A 7493-nucleotide genomic window follows, 5' to 3' on the forward strand; every position below is an offset into this window, starting at 1 on the left:
ACCTTGGAAATAGGACAGAAGGTCCTGGTGTTAGAGCCCACTAAGCAGAACAAGTTCCAAGCTGCATGGCAGGGGCCCTACCAGGTAGTGGGGAAAATAGCCGCCACAACCTATAATGTCGCCGATTGTGACGAACCCAGGGTTATCCGCATGTTCCACGTGAATATGCTGAAGCCCTACCGGGAGCGCCCTGAAGAGGTAGTGGCCATCTGTGCACCTGAGGAAGAGGATTTAGCCGGACTTCCCTTGCCGGATGTCTTAGGGGAAAGGACTCAATCTAAAACATTGGACCAGGTACACTTGGGTGAAGACCTAGGCCCCCGGGAGAGACAGCAGGCGGAGGCATTGTTGAGGCTGCGACAGAGGATGTTTTCAGAGAGACCGGGGTACACTCGCCTGGCACAACACAAGGTTGAGATCCAGGATCAGACCCCCCTGCGACAAAACCCCTTCCGCGTCCCTGAGTCTGTACGAGAGGGGATGCGACAAGAGATACAAGAGATGTTGCGTTTAGGGGTCACTGAAGAGTGAGATAATCCCTGGGCATCCCCCGTAGTGTTAGTACCCAAAAAGGATGGGACTACCCGGTTTTGTGTAGACTATTGCAAGCTAAATGAGAAAACGGTGATGGATGCGTATCCCATGCTGCGTGTGGATGAGTTGTAAGACCGGCTGGCGGGTTCAAAGTATTTGACCATCATCAATCTATGCAAAGGCTATTGGCAGATCACCCTGACGCTATTTCCAATTCTGCATTTGTCACCCCGTTCGGCTTATTCCAGTTTTGAGTTATGCCATTCGGGATGAATGCCCCTGCGACCTTCCAGAGGCTGGCTGACCGGCTTCTGGATGGTCGCCAGGACTATGCTTGTGCCTACCTGGACGACATCGCCATCTACAGTGCGACATGGGAAGAGCATCTAAATCACCTAGAGACAGTATTGGACAGGATCCACCTAGCCGGAATCACCCTGAACCCAAACAAGTGTCACGTGGGCAAAGCAGAGGTTCAGTATTTAGGGCATTGGGTGGGAAGTGGGAAACAGCGACCAGAACCAGCCAAGATTGAGGCCATAGCCAAATGGCCCATCCCACGCACTAAAACCCAGGTCATGGCGTTTCTAGGGACAACGGGGTATTACAGGAAATTCGTTCCCAATTACAGCAGCGTAGCCAAGCCCCTCACTGATTTGACCCGTAAGAACCAACCCCGCCAGGTAACCTGGACTTCAGAGTGTGAGGAAGCCTTCCGCCAACTAAAGGACGCCCTCACCAATACCCCTGTATTGGCTGCACCCGATCCAACTAAACGTTTCCTGGTTCACACAGACGCTTCTATGTTTTGATTGGGGGCAGTACTGAGCCAAGTCGGGCCAGACGGCCAAGAACACCCGGTAGCTTACCTGAGTCGGAAACTACTGCCCTGTGAAGTAAGCTATGCGGCCATCGAGAAGGAGTGCCTGGCGGTAGTATGGGCACTCAAGAAGTTACAACCATATTTGTATAGATGACAGTTTTCCCTCCTAACGGACCATAATCCCCTAGTCTGGCTTAATCGGGTTTCCGGAGACAACGCCAGATTGCTGCGGTGGAGTTTAGCCCTACAACCTCTGGACTTCACCATCCACCACAGACCCGGCAAACAAAACGGTAATGCCGATGGACTAAGTCGACAAACGGAACTTGTACCAACCCCATAAACTTCGGTCATCCCCAAACCGATCCGTTGAGGATCAGACTGTGTATGCCGATCGCGTCGCTGAAAAGGGGGAGCCGTGTTACAGAACCACTCAGCACCCAGAATATGTTGTGCAGTTATATGTATATATAATAGGTTCCATGTGAGATGCATGTCCCTAATGTATCAGCAGTGTCTGCCCTCCCCCCACCTTTGTAATTCCCACAGTAAACATCCGCAGGCTCTGGCCACCTGCGGCTTTTGTAATGCATGTCTGGCCTGACGCCTGTCTATTGGCCGGCCCTCTGTATCTGTGTGATATATTCTGTGTCCTGTGAGTAAAGTATTGTCAGACTGGAAATACATGGAGAAGCAGTGATCTTTTATATGCGCCCATGCACTCAGAGGAATTCCAGCCAGCATCCTTCATTCAGACTCCAGCCAACGCAGAGCGGACCTCCGAAAACACGGGGTTGTACTGAAAGAGGTACCCCAGCTTGGAAGACCCCGTTACAGGGGGTAAACCACTGTTTGGGCGCATGGCAGAGCTCAGAAGGGAAGGAGCACCGTTTGACTTTTTCAATGTAAAATTGGCTGGAATTGAGATCGGACGCTTGTCGATTTGGAGAGCCCCTGATGTGCCTGAACAGTTGAAACCCCCCACATGTGACCCCAGTTATGGAAACTAGACCCCCAGGGAACTTGTCTGGATGCGTGGTGAGAACTTTGAACCCCCAGGTGTTTCACTAAAGATTATAACGCCTGAGCAAGAAAATAAAAGAATCATATTTTTTCACAAACATGATCTTTTAGTCCCCAATTTTTTATTTTCCCAAGGGTAACAGGAGAAATTGGACCCAAAAAGTTGTTGTCCAATTTGTCCTGAGTACGATGATACCCTATATGTGGGAGAAAACTACTGTATGGGCACACGTTGGGGCTCGGAAGGGAAGTAGTGATGTTTTGGATTGCAGACTTTGATGGGTCTGCGGACGTCATGTCACGTTTGGAGAGCCCCTGATGTGCCTAAACAGTGGAAACCCCCACAAGTGACCCCATTTTGGAAACTAGACCCCCCAAGGAACTTATCTAGATGTGTGGTGAGAACTTTAAACCCCCAAGTGCTTCACAGAAGTTTATAACGTAAAGCCATAAAAATAAAATATATTTTTTTCCACAAAAATGATATTTTCACCCCTAATTCCCTGGATCCCAAGAGTTATTGTGCCATTTGTCCTGAGTATGCTGATACCCCATATGTGGGGGGAAACCACTGTTTGGTGCAAGGCAGAGCTCAGAAGGGAAGGAGCACCATTGGACTTTTCCAACGCAGAATTGGCTGGAATTGAGATCAGACACCATTTCGCGTTTGTAAAGCCCCTGATCTGCCTAAATAGTGGAAACCTCCCAATTTTATCTCCAACCCTACCCACAACACACCCCTAACCCTAATCCCAACCCTAACGCTAACCACAAACCTAACCCTAACACACCCATAACCATAATCCCAACCCTAAATTTAACTCCAACCCTAACCCTAACTTTAGCCCTAACCATAACTTTAGCCCCAACCCTAACTCTAGCCCCAACCCTATCCCTAACTTTAGCCCCAACCCTAAGTTTAGCACTAAATCTAACCCTAACTTTAGCCCCCACCCTAAGGCTATGTGCACATGTGCGGAACTGCCACGGAAATTTCCACGGCAATTCCGCAACTCCCTGCCGCAGGAAATACGCATGCAGAATTCCCACAAAAAACTAGCGTTTTGCATGTGTAATTAGCTTGCAGAATGCTAGCGTTTTCCAAGTGATCTGTAGCATTGCTTGGAAAACTGATTCGACAGGTTGGTCACACTTGTCATACATAATGTTTGACAAGTGTGACCAACTTTTTATTATTGATGCTGCCTATGCGGCATCAATAGTAAAAAGATATGATGTTAAAAATATTTTTTTTTAAAAAATCGTGATATTCTCACCTTCCGGTGGCCCCCGCAGCCTTCCCAGGCCTCAGCGATGTTCCCAGCAAGTCCCGTTCCCAGCGATGGGCATAGCCACATGCGGAAAGTAATCGGATCAATGCATTCCTATGTGTGCGGAATTCCCGCGATTCCGCAAAAAGAATGAGCATGCTGCGTATTTTTCTGCGATGCGATTCCGACGCGGAAAAATACGCAGCATTAGCACAGCATGTGCGGAATGCCATTGAATTCAATGGGTTGCTTTTTGTATGCGTTTTTGCAGCATTTTCGCTGTGAAAAACGCTTACAATCCGCAACATGTGCACATAGCCTTACCCTAACTTTAGCCCTAACCCTAATGGGAAAATGGAAATACATTTTTTGATGTTATTATTTTTCCCTAACTAAGGGGTTGATAAAGGGGGGTATGATTTACTATTTATAGTGGGATTTTATGTTTGGCAGCTGTCACATGCTAAAAGACGCATTTTATTGCAAAAAAATAGTTTTTGCATCACCAAGTTTTGAGAGCTATAATTTTATCATATTTTGGCCCAGAGTCATGTGAGGTCTTATTTTTTGCAGGACGAATTGACGTTTTTATTGGTACCATTTTCGGGCACATGATGTTTTTGGTTGCTTTACATTAGGATTTTTGGGAGGCAGAATGAACAAAAACCAGCAATTAATGAATTTATTTTGGGGGGGCGTGTATACCGTTCCGCGTGTGGTAAAATTGATAAAGCAGTTTTATTCTTTGGGTTAGTACGATTACAGCGATACCTCATTTATATAATTTTTTTTATGTTTTGGCGCTTTTATACAATAAAAACAATTTTATATAAAAAATAATTATTTTTGCATCGCTTTATTCTGTGAGCTATAACTTTTTTATATTTTTGCTGATGATGCTGTATGGCAGCTCATTTTTTGCGAGACAGGCTGACGTTTTCAGCGGTACAAAGTTTATTTATATGTCTTTTAATCTTTTAATCAAGTGTGTTATTCCACTTTTTGTTCGGCGGTATAAAGCATTTTTTTGCCTTGTTTTTTAAGGGGTTCACTAAAGGGGTTAACTAGATGGACAGTTTTATAGGGCGGGTCGTTACAGACACGGCAATACTAAATATATGTACTTTTATTGTTTTTTATTTACATAAACAAATGTATTTTTGGAACAATATTTATTTTTTTTTCTTTATTTAGGAATTTTTAAAAAATATTTTTACACTTGTTAAATTTTTTTTTAAACTTTTTTACTTTGTCCCGGGGTGGGACAGCACTATATAGTGTCAGATCGCTGATCTGACACCTTGCAGAGCACTGTGTCAGATCAGCGATCTGACAGGCAGTGCAGGAGGCTGCCGGTGCCTGCTCTCAGCAGGCACTGACAAGCCACCTCCCTGCAGGACCCTGCGGCCATCTTGGATCGAGGGGCCTGCAGTAGTGATGGGAAGTTCGGCTCTTTTTGGCGATCCGGCTCATTCGGCTCCGCTCACCATAAAGAGCCGGCTCTTTTGGCTCTTTTAACGGCTCTTTTTTTAATATTAATCCGTTTTCCACAGTCCTCGTTCCAGGTCTTTGCCTGTAAAGTGAGGGCCTCATTCTCCACCTATATAACGATCTAGTGACGCAGTGTAGACTGTTATTCAGCATTGCTGTCTCCTCAGATTGTCAGCTCTTGTGGTCAGGCCCCGGCTCCTCGGTTGCAGACAGTCTTACCATGTATTCCTTTCTAATCTGTGGCGTTTCTTGTACATGTCCTGTCTGGATTAGTAAGTGCTGCAATCTGTGTTGGCGCTGTATAAGGCCGGGGTCACACTGGCGAGGAATACGGCTGAGTGAGAGGCGCAAAAAGCACGCATTAGACACGGACCAATGATTCTCTATGGGGTCCCTCGCACCAGCCGTATATTTCTCATCCGTATTCTACGCTCCGTGCCAATCGCAGCATGCTGGGACTGTCAGCGTACTACGGCCGTAATACGCCAATGCAAGTCTATGGGTGCGCAAAAAATACGGATTACACACGGACCACACATGTGACTTGCGAGAAATACGCACCAGGTGTATTTTAGCAAAGCCGGGAATTTAGTGCGCTATACAGTAAAATCACACTGACAGGTTTAATAAAAAAATGAAAGAATAGATATATACACATAGAATACACATATATATATATATATATGCATTCTATGTGTCTATATCTATTCTTTCGTTTCTGTTAGAAAACCTGTCATAGGGCTCCATTATATGTCCATTTTGCAAGCCTGTGAGAAAATCTCGCCATACGGATGCTTACATGCGCAAAATACGTGACCACACCTTGATTACAGATGACATACAGAGCACTGTTTAGGGGTAATTATTCCGTATTACGCCTGTAAACTACGGACCGTATTTTGCGCAGGTTAGTGTGACTCCGGCCTAACAGTATAATCCGTAAAAGCTATGTTGGAAGCACTGTGCCAACACACACACTCCAGAATATGTTAGCAAAGCCTACTGAATGGTAAAATCAGACACTAAGAGCAGCTGACTGGCCGGGGTGCTCGGTGTCGCACCCTCATTGATCAGACATTGCTGACCTAAGGTCAGCCAGCATTAAAGTCATGGACAACCTCGCAGGTGTACTTATTTGAAGCCTGCAAAATGATTTGGACTAGGGCCAGTTATGTTTCCATATTACACTGAGAAGATCCTTCATGTTCCCCCACTGGCACCTTCCTCCTGACCCCCCTATTACTGCAGTGTGATAAAGTCATGTGCAGTAAGAATAGTTTCATATCGGCCCTGGTGATCTGATAATGAACCAGCGGTAGCCCAGCGGGACCTCTACTCCCCCAGACTAGTCGTCCGCACCTTCATTGCTGCAGTCATTCCCTCTTGGACGCGATTTATTCGCATCCGTGTTTTTTCTGCAAATGGATGCAAACGCATGGAACTGCACCCTGATCAGGATCTGGTTAGAAATGTGAAATTCTGACTTCTGGGGCAGAGGACAGGGGAGAGAGACTGGTGAAAGAAAAAAGAAAATGAGGCTCGGAGCCTGCGCAGTATGAAATCCACATGCAGATTGGGCGCAGGCATCCTGATTCAGGTGCGTCTACATTGACTATCATATGTTTTTGATGACACATATCAGGATGTCTGCAGATTTTTTTTAACACCCAAAATTCGCAACAAGCTGCGTTTTGGGAGAACATGGAAAACCCTGATGCATCCTGATCCTGATGCAAACGCAGGTCCGTGCGTCCCTATGTTAAGTATAGAGATGTGATCTGGATCAGGATTGCTACGCTTCACAACGCACCGTACCACAACGCTAGTGTGAACACAGCCCCACTCGTGCAGCCCCTAACCAGGAGCCCCCATGTTATATACTGTACATGCTCCCAATACATTTTATTATCATTACCACAGTGTAACACAGGGCACAAGCCCTTCTAGTGAGGCAGGAAAGATCCCTGTATGACAGAGCAGCATGCGGACATAGTCTAGATTGTGCCTGCAGTCTGTTCCCATGCAGTGTCATCACTTTCCCATACAGCACATCCCTCGCTTCCGAGCATCAGTGCCGCAACACGGATCCCTGCACACGGACCCGTGTTGTCCTGGATCCGTGCTCCATAGAACTCCATGTTAATTCCAGACGTGTAGCTGCGGATCCGTGCGTCTCCCTGCGCCTGCGTGTTTTTTAGATGACACAAAACTGCAACAAGTTGCGTTTTTGTGCATCTGATAAAATATGCAGACACAGCAATCTGTGGGGAAACAGTGACAACTGGAAGCACACGCAAGTCCCATCCGTCACCACTGAAAATCAATGGAGACGAAAACGGATCCATGTGCAG

This window comes from Dendrobates tinctorius, unplaced genomic scaffold (genome assembly GCF_039654945.1).
Source record: "Dendrobates tinctorius isolate UK_male_01 unplaced genomic scaffold, ASM3965494v1 ptg000189l, whole genome shotgun sequence".
In the NCBI taxonomy this organism is placed as follows: domain Eukaryota; kingdom Metazoa; phylum Chordata; class Amphibia; order Anura; family Dendrobatidae; genus Dendrobates; species Dendrobates tinctorius.